Source organism: Gossypium arboreum, chromosome 2, assembly GCF_025698485.1.
Source record: "Gossypium arboreum isolate Shixiya-1 chromosome 2, ASM2569848v2, whole genome shotgun sequence".
In the NCBI taxonomy this organism is placed as follows: Eukaryota; Viridiplantae; Streptophyta; class Magnoliopsida; order Malvales; family Malvaceae; genus Gossypium; species Gossypium arboreum.
Window position 1 is genome coordinate 107,569,533 of NC_069071.1, and position 10,160 is coordinate 107,579,692.

Below are 10,160 nucleotides of genomic sequence, written 5' to 3' on the forward strand. Positions count from 1 at the left end.
ATTTTTAATATTAGTGGAGAAGGTAGTTCGAGATTATTATAAATTAAAAAGGCTTTTGGATTTAGAGAAATTAAATTAATGTTTGACCAAATTGTAAAGATGTGAGAAGTGTTGCACAAAAGTGTAAAAATTAAAAATAAGAAATGATTGGATTAGATATACTAGAAAAAGAGAAAGGACTTGAAGAGCAATTTGACCGAGAGAGTTCATGTGGATGAAATTGAAATGTAATGTGGTTTACATGTTTGGCATGATGATTTGATTTTTTTAGTTAAATATTATTATTAATTTAAAATACAAAATTTAGAAGATTTTTGTGTAGAAAAATGTAGAAAAGACAAAAAAAAAAAAAAAATCACCTATCATCATTTCATCCTCTCTTCCACGTTTCTTATAGACCATTTTTAGCTAAACTTTCCTTTTCTTTCATATAGGTCATTTTGTATCATTTTTCAACCCTTTCCAGCTCAAACTTAAAAAAATTCTTCCATAGATTTCTAGCGAAAACAAGAGAATAACTCCAAGGCAAGATAAGTTTCTTGTGAAGCTAGTTAGAGTTCATATTTGAGGATGAAAAAATAAGCTTGAAGATGGATGTTTGAAGTGGAAGAGAGTATGGGTAGGTGGAGAAATTAAGGTAAGTTGTTTAAATTATTATGTTATATTTATTTGATTGTATAATTTGATGTGAAATTGTAAAAATTAAGGGTTTATAAGTATCTTTTATGTTCAAAGTGATGGAAGTATTAAATTTATGTTTGAAGTGAATGACAAATGATTTTTATGAATAATTTGGTGAATGATTTAGAGTGAATAATTGAGAGTAAGAAAGTAAGGGTGTTTTTACTAAGAATATTTCAATTTGAAATTAATATTTTGAATGATGGAATGGTGTATTTACCATGTTGAATGTGGTAAATATTTATTTTAATACTATTTGGATGAGTAAATTGAAAATAATTTATTAAGTGATTAATTGGAAATTGAAGGATCGAATTGTAAAATTTGTAAAATTCTGAATTCTAAAGGTTGAGCAGTGAGGTTTAAAAATTTTACATAGTACTAAATTATATGGTTATGAAATGTAAAAATTGGAAAGTTGAGCGTAAAATAGTAAAGTCTGAAACTATAGGGATTAAATTGTAAAGATTTCAAAACATGAGTTTTATAACTAGTTTATATGGTTTGAGAATTTACAATTCTGAAAACAAAATATGAAAGTTTAATGGTTCAGAATCATGGACTAATTTATGGGGAATTTGATAAGATTTTAATAGTAGGGATTAAATTATAAAATCTAAAAATTTTGAGAGAGAGAGAGAGATTGTTTTGCAAAATTGTGCAAACTAGGATTTAAGACTGAATTGAAAATAAAAAAATAAAAGAAAATATGATTTGTAGGGACTGAATTGCAAAATAGTGTAAATTTGGGACTTTAGGGACTAAATCCTAAAAATTAAAAACTAGAATTTTAGGGACTGTTTTGTAAAATCTGTAATATTGAAAAATAGGGTTTTTATTAAATTTGAAAAAATATAGGAGTGGAAATGAGCAAATTAATTATATAAGTGTTTAAATGTAATATTTGAAAATTTTATTGAATTAAGTGTATTAAATTAGAAAATAATTGAGTAAAAATAAAAGAATTGAAACTTGAATTATTAAGATTAGATTCTTTAAAGTGAAAGAGAATTTTATTGTGAAGGATATGTTAAAAAAAATATGATTAGGAGTAGATTAAGTTAACAAGGAAAGGTAAAGTGTAGTTAGTATTAGTACATTTTGAGAAAGGATTAAATTGAAAAAATTAAATAAATAATTAAATAAATTATTGTGTAATAGGCATGAGGTTTCGGTACATGTGTTTCAAAGTTTCAATACATGAATAATTCAAAGTTAAAAAGATTAGTAATGTACAAATTTCGATACTATGAATGAGATATCGATATCTTTATTCTTAAAATCATAAATTCACCGAAAACATTCGAAAAAAAAATTAAGGTTATCTAATTAAAATTTTAATAATATAAAACTTTAGAAAGAGATTTAATATCATATGGAATCTAGAAAATGTTAGAAAAGTAAGCAAGGGTTAGGGAATTGAAATTGAAAATTTTAATGTGACATTTCTTATTTATATATGTTAATGAGTCGACTAAGGGGTGTTACATTATTAGTCTTGTTGTTGTATCATTAAAGACCTGAGACTAAACTCCTAAGTATATATCATTATGGAAGCTAACAAATAAAATTTTGTTAAATAACCTTATTAAATTATTGCAATCCTCATAATTCACTTGTGATCTCTTTATGTTTTATCCATTCACCAACTTTGATAACCTTTTTCTTAAAATTATATTATATATATTATAGTGTAAATAATCATCAATCCAGTGAATGACTTCAATCAATTTGAAATAAATTATGGTTATCACTACAGGAAAATAGGGCTTTAGCGGTATTTTTAGCGGCGTTTTATCAAAAAACGCCGCAAAAATTGTAAAACACAGAGCAATAGCGGCGTTTTACCAAAAACGCCGCTAAAAATGGAGCAATACCGGCGTTTTTTGTTAAAACGCCACTAAAAACAGAGAAATAGCGGCGTTTTACCAAAAACGCCGCTAAAAAACAAAGCATTAGCAGCGCTTTTGGTAAAACGCCGCTAAAAGCCGGAGTATTAGCGGCGTTTTGGTAAAACGCCACTAAAAGTCATATAACCCCTAAAATCTTAAACCCCAAAAAATATCATAAACACTAATCTATAACCCCTAAAAAAATAAACCTTTAAACCTTAAAAACCCTAAACACTAAATTATATCCCTTAAAACCCTAAACCCTCCCACCGCCAAGATTCACCCCTCCTACGGGCGTTCCAGTCAATATCCCGTAATCTCATCTATCATTTTCCCCGTTTTTCCGTAATTATTTTTGGTATATGACCAATTAGTTTTTAATTTATATGTTAAATATTTTCTTATATAATTGTGAAAGAGATAGTATTAATTTTAAAATATTGAATTAATTATCATTATAGTTTAGGGTTTACGTTATATGGTTAAGGGTTTAATGTTTATGAGTTACTATTTTAAGGTTTAGGGATTATGGTTTAAGTGTGGTTTAAGGGTTGGGGTTTAAGGTTTAGGTGTAAGGGGTTAGGGGTTAAGGGTTAAGGGTTAAGGGTTCATGATTCAGGGTTTATGTTTTAATATTTATGGTTTAGGGATTAAGAGTTTAGGGTTTAAATTAATTAGTTTTTTTAATTTATATGATAAATATTTTCTTATATAATTATAAAAGAGAGTATTAATTTTAAAATGTTGAGTTAATTATATTTATAGTTTTCAGTGTTTAGGGATAAATATGGGGATCAGGGTGCAATTGTATATATGAACTTTAATTTAATCTAGTTCTTATAAATTATTAACACAATTATTGAGATAACATCATTTTATATTTATATATTGCATACATAAATATTTATATTTATTCAATATAAAAATATATTGATGTATTTATTTTTTAAAATCTCTATGATTAAATCAAAAATAAAAAACTTAAAATTTTAATATTTAAAAAATTAAAATTTTAGTCCATATTTCAGTTAAAAAGTTCAATATTCAAAATTTAAAAAAATCCAAAAAATGATAATCTCAACACAAAAATTTCGAAAGAAAAAAATAGAAAAAAACATGTTAAAAATAAATTAAAATTAAAATTGAGCAATAGTGGCGTTTTTAGGTAAAACGCCGCAAAAAATTGAGCTATAGTGGCGTTTTTTAGTGAAAACGCCGCAAAAAATCTAAAAATTACCGGCGTTTTTTAGAAAACGCCACAAAAGGCCATTATTTTTTATTAAAAAAAGGCAAAATCCCGCTCACCCAATTTGGTTACCCGCTCGTTAACCAAATCCCCCAAATACAAGTTTGTACTTATTTCTTTTTCCCATTTTAAGTATTCGGATTGCATTTGCTTTAGATAAAATCGCAACGCCAAAATTTACAGAGAATATAAGTCGAGAGAGAATTTGTCGGAGTTAGAGAGAGTGAAACAAAATGAGTATCAGCTGCGCGTTGAAGGTGGTTCCGATTGTGCTTCTGTTGGTTCTTTTCGCATTAGGTAAGTTTCTTATCCAATTATATTCTTTCGGTTATTAATTATCCTGCGTCATAATTTCCAGATCTAATCGATTGTTGAAACGTCTCTTGTCTTCGATTTAATATTTTTAAAAAATTGTAGCGATTCAACTTTCTTTCGTTTTAATTAATTACTGATTTTATTTTGGTACACTTCTAATTCGAGGAAGCCTTGGTTTATTTAGGGTTAGCAGTATTGGTTGGTTCATGTCATTATCTCGAATAAACAGAGTAAGGTTTCTTCATGAAATCAAATGAAATGCAGAGTTGAAATAGAGTAAGGTTTTACATTTTTCCGTTTCATTTGGTAACCTTAGTTATTTTTATGTACAGATAATCAACTGTTATTTTTTGTTTCTAACTTCTTGGTCAGTTTAATCATTGCTTGTGATCTTATTAACTATTTCATTCTCACCTTTTCATAGTATAAGCCTCCATCATGTGAATTCCAGGCTCATAAAGGTGATAGAGTAAAAGTACACTATCGGGTAATGTTTCTATAGCTCCATCTCGATGTTAAGTTTTATATCATATTTCTTGACCTCTAAAATATTAATGAAGAATATTTAATTGTGCCTATTTCTCCTGCACTTTTCTTCTAAAATTTAGGTCATTCTTTACGATTTTGTTAGTAACAAATGAGGAGCTAAACATTTTTTTATATTTCGATATGTCAGATTGGTTTCGACTTTATAGCATGTTCCTTCGTTGGATTTTGGAAATAGAAGTTTGGTTTAAGCAATTTTCTGTACTTTATTATAGTAAGAGGCCATCAACTTGTACTAATTTTATGGGCGTTACTTATTGGGATATAATATATATGTATGTAGACTTATGCCAGTTTCAAATATTATTTTGGTTGTGCCATTATTAGATTTCTAATTCATTGTACAAAAGGGTGTATAAGAAGGGGAAAAAAGAAGAAGAAAAGAAAATGATTTGGTGTGAATTTTTGTGGTCAATAACATATTGGCTTCTAAACTTTTATGGTTAGAATTAATTGTTTACTACCAAAGAGGTGTGAGTTTCTTGGTTTACATAAATTTTCATCCCTTTTTGCAGGGGAAGCTCACTGATGGGAAGGTTTTCGATTCCAGTTTTGAAAGAGGTTGTAGCACCCCAAACCCGGCCCAGAAGTTATAGCCAGATTCGGCATGGCACATCAAAAACGTTAAAAAAAATTTTCCATTCTAAGTCCAGAAAATCGTACTTGATGTTCAAAAGATTAATTCATTAAGGGTTAAAGTGAATGGAAGTCATGCACCGGTAGGAAACCGGAAAAGAGGTGGTGAGTCCATCGGATTGCTTAAGTACCAAGCTCCTTCGATCCAATCCTAGACATGCATACCACCATTGCCACACCTTAACGTCATGGATATTTCTAGGAAACCGATTTGATTAAGTCATTTTAGGAAAAGTGATTAATTTTGGAAAATACTTTCATTGCGGAAGCTTTGCTTGTTGTCGTGTTATTTTGAAATCAATTGTTGTTTTTGAAAACGCGCCTAAAGCTATCCAATTTCAACAGTTAAATATAAATATTACCTATCTTAATAAAACATATAAAACCATCAAAAATAAATAAGCGGCCTTATTACATTTAAAAGCCCAAAACCTCAAACGTAATTAAAAGGATGTCCAGTTCACGAAGAAAATCAAACTTTCGAAAGGGTGGCCACTCAATTCCCTCACGACTCCAAGCCCACTATGGTTGGGGATTTCTGCGTGGATGAAAATAAAAGGGTGAGTTTGGGAAACTCAATGTGTAAATTAACCCAACCATAGCCTATATCAGCTCAAACCACGAAATAGAATAAGTTGGCCTTAGCCGAATGCAATTCGAATAAAGCCCATAGGCCCATAATGAGCGTAACAGATATTACATGTTTATGCGAAACCCAACCATATCCAACCGTATACACCCCCGTACCAACCTTACACCTTGTGGGGAGACAACTCGACCCACCCAACCGCTACACACCACAGAATTTGCAGCATGGCTGCCAGAACAGATAGTGTGACAGAGTCACCAGATACAGATAATCGTGGCAGAGCCACCAGAACAGATATATGTAGCAGAGCCACCAGATCAGATATTTGTGGTATAGCCACCAGAACGCTTCCTTCATAATATAACCCATGTCCCCATGCAACAGATATATAATCATGGCATACATCATACAAAATCAGATCGTCATGCTTTTCAGTCAAAATTAACCCTAGGGGTATAACGGTAATTTTGCACCTAGGGGTATAACAGTAATTTTCCATACATAGGGGTATTATAGTAATTTAGCTACTTTTAGGGTTTTCATGCATATCCTAACTATTTACGTACTATCAGAACACTTACCACGATACTTACAATTGGGCCGTTGGCCCATGAACCCGATCTTTGGCCCATTAAGCCCAAATTATCAAAATGTACGAAATCGTATGCATCGCAGTTTATTACTTTAGATTACCAAATATACAAACCCAACTATCTTACGAGCATTCGCACACTCAAAATCTACAAAATACCGACTTTTCGGCATTTCGCTTTTCGACTTTTGCCAATCTAGTCTATGAGAGGTGTCGATTACACACTGCTTTGCGACGATATCTTGACGAGATCCACACACGAACCGCCTACAATTGGATTACTAACACGTTAATCTAACTATTCAAATACAAACTACGTATTAACCCCTTACAATATTCGGCCAACCACACCTACAGATCATAGTAAGCTTATAAGAAATCAATAAGCAACTCATTAACAAATTTTTGTTAATGTTTACCACATAATCATAATTTCACTGCAAGCTATCTTCCTGAGCAACAGTCACTAAATTATTTATAACTAGAGCTATGAAACTCCAAATCAAGTGCCGTTAATTTTCCCTGAAAATAGACTCATATATCTTCTATCCATAAAATTTTCAGAATTTTTGGTTTAGCCAATCAATACCAGATTTTTCTCAAAGTTTCCCATGTTTCATTGTTTGACTAATCTGACCACCCTTCATTACGAATCAAATTTCTCATTGTACAGAATTCAAAATATGTTCTTGTTTATTTCATTAGAAACTAGACTCAATAAGCTTTAATTACATAATTTATTCAGCTTCTAATTATTTTCCAACAATTTATGGTGATTTTCCAAAGTCACGTTACTGCTGCTGTCCCAAGCAGATTTATTACCAAATCACTCTTTCACACCTAACTTGCATGCTTGTTAATTAAACATGTATATCACCAATCAATCATCACATATCCATGATTTTACTTAAGTATAATCTCCATTTCATCATTTTAAAGCACAACATGTTAGCCGATTTTTCCCCTTAGCATCTAAGGCACATGCATGCTATTTGTTTGGCTCAACTTCACCTATCTTCCATTTTTCATCGAAAGAACATGAAACAACAACCATTTCCTTCATTTTAATTCATGACTAAATGCTCACAACACAACTAAAAATCAAAATATACTTTAAGAATTAAGGTAGAATCAAGAAGAACTCATGAACCTCAAAATAGAAGCAAGGTACGAAGAACTTACCTTCAATTTTCCTCTTCCTAATGACCGAATACTCAAGAGCTTTCTCCTCTCCTTTCTCTTCTCTAACTTTCAGCTATGATGAACAAAGATGGACAAAACTTTGTTCTTTTCACCCCTTTTTCTTTTAATAAAACTTCATATTTCATCCATTTAATTCTTTAATACAAAAGATATGAAATTCTTATCATGAAACATTTACCTAACCCATTATCATGAAACATTTACCTAACCCATTATCATGGAACATTTACCTAACCTATTATCATTGAACATTTACCTAACCTATTATCAATTTGTATCAATTTGTACCATAAATTATGGATATCAAGTGTACATTTTGTCTACAACAACATGATGGCTGGCCACTTCATGTAAAATGGGAGGTTTGTCATGCAAATCCTCCTATTTTGCACTCCTATTTATTTGGCCACTTCAATTTAGCCTATAGCATTTTCAAACATTTTCACATAGGTCCTATTTCATAATTTCACCCCCTTTTTCTTATGGAACAAAAATTAACTAAAATTGTCGGGTTCTATCTTAAGTTTGGGCTTTCTAGAGGCCCACTAACATAATTAAACCTATGCCAACATTCACAGGATTCCCGAAAATTGGGGCGTTACAGAGGTGATCCCATTGAGTTTGAGCTTGGTAGTGGACAAGTAATCAAAGGTTAGTTGCCCTTAACAACTAATCCCATTGATGATTTCTATCTAGGCTGGTTTTGATTTTTGCCTTCTTTCATCTTTGAGCATTCAAATTTATTGTCTTATGTCTTGATTTTGTTTGATGCAATTTTGCAGATTAAATGGACTGTTTTGGTGCAATCCACTACCCTCGTAGCACCCCTCTGGTATATTTACTTGAAATTGACCTTTCATTTCTATCTAGGTACATGGAATTGATTTCTCGACACACTATTTATATGTTGTATATATAGATGTGGCCAGATCTTGTACAGAAAGCTAAAGATGGGGGCCTTGATACAGTCGAAACATATATCTTTTGGAACGCTCATGAGCCTATCCGCCGACAAGTGATACTTCTTTTTTCTCTTCTTATAATCTTTAAATAACCAGCACTAATCTGCCACTGTCAACCCTATTATAATTTAGTTATATTAATAAAATATCACTTGTATTAAGACAGTTTTTTTTTATTATCATTAATATTTGAAAATAGGTTTATTACTTTTACCAGCAACGAATTCCATCATTCTTCATTATCACTACATCAAAGCAGTAAGTGTTGTTTCAGTTCGCTTTCTGTACACTTCTTGCTTTGATTTTGCTAAATTTAGAATCTCATATCCATTTTCTTTAATTACTTGAGTAAGTTTTGTTAGTTTATAATTTTGTTTGAAAGAACATTTCAAGAATTAGTAAATGGAACTTCAAATATTTGTTTGTGAATTTTGTTAATAGGCTTAATCTTCTTTGTTCATTGTTATGTTAAGAACCCCCTCCATGCTTGTTCCTCTGTAGCATGGTTTTTGTACGTAATGATGAGTTAGTTCCATTGTTTATGGTGTTCAAAATATAGGGAATCTAGGGTTAAGAATATGTATTTTTCTTCTTCAATCTCCCCCTTGTTTTAAAGGGTTTTAATTTAGATGGGAAAATGAAATAAATTTACTTTATGAAAATGATGGGTTTTGGATCCACTTTGTCTTTTTGCAAGCCACATCTAGCAGCTAGCCGAAGTTAGTTCCCCATCTTCCTATTCTTTATCATGGGTTTTCAAATATCTAAGCTCACATTTTAAGGTTTGTAAGAAAGTCATCGTTTTTTAGTTTTATGTGAATCAATCATTTATAAAAAAGGGGAAAAAAATCTGTTTCTCACAATGTCAGCAAGAATCAACCTCATCTGTTGCAACTTCTCTTACGTACCTCAAAACTCTTCCAAGTTCAAAACTTTAATCCGAGCTAGAAACCTTAGCCAACAAAGTCCTTTACTTTCCAAAAGATCCTGTTAATTTTTGCTGTTAATAGTGTTCATTATTATTTACTAATAACCTGCTGATTGGATCTATTTATGGTGTTAAGAGTAATGTTTGTTAGCTTATATAATATGGGATTGAGAAAAAAAATTGTTGCTGTATTGAGATTTTTGTTTGATCTGATTGGTTGTGTTTTTTTAATCATTTTGGATTTTTATTCATCATTCATCCAGTAGTAAATATTCTCGGAAGATTTGAATTTCATGTGTTTGAACAGATTCTATTACTTCAGCCTAGAGTCAAAAAGCATTTTGGTGGGACAAGTTGTTGGGATGGAGACATTTGCCTTTGTGGCGTCTCTTTACTTGAACTGACTCAAACTTCTAATCTTATGTTTATATAAACTTTTTCACTTCAGCCAACTTCTATGCCCTGATTTGTATAGCTATATATGTTTTTCATGAATGGTTGATTTTATGTTACAAGTTGTTTTCAGGCTTTCCGCCAGAGTGATGGCAGGTGGCGCTTTAGTTCTAATAA

At 30.9% G+C, this 10,160-nt stretch overlaps 1 long non-coding RNA gene across 2 annotated transcripts; it reads left to right on the top strand.

Annotated features, from left to right (window-relative positions):
* The first annotated feature begins 367 nt into the window (after positions 1-367).
* Positions 368-5,633, top strand: LOC128284008 (uncharacterized). 2 transcript variants are annotated; one of them, XR_008274290.1, is made up of 4 exons: positions 368-637; positions 3,976-4,116; positions 4,559-4,621; positions 5,196-5,633. It is a non-coding gene; the product is annotated as an uncharacterized LOC128284008 (long non-coding RNA). The 2 variants fall into 2 exon arrangements; XR_008274292.1 differs by having other exon boundaries at positions 4,003-4,116.
* The last annotated feature ends 4,527 nt before the right edge of the window (positions 5,634-10,160 follow it).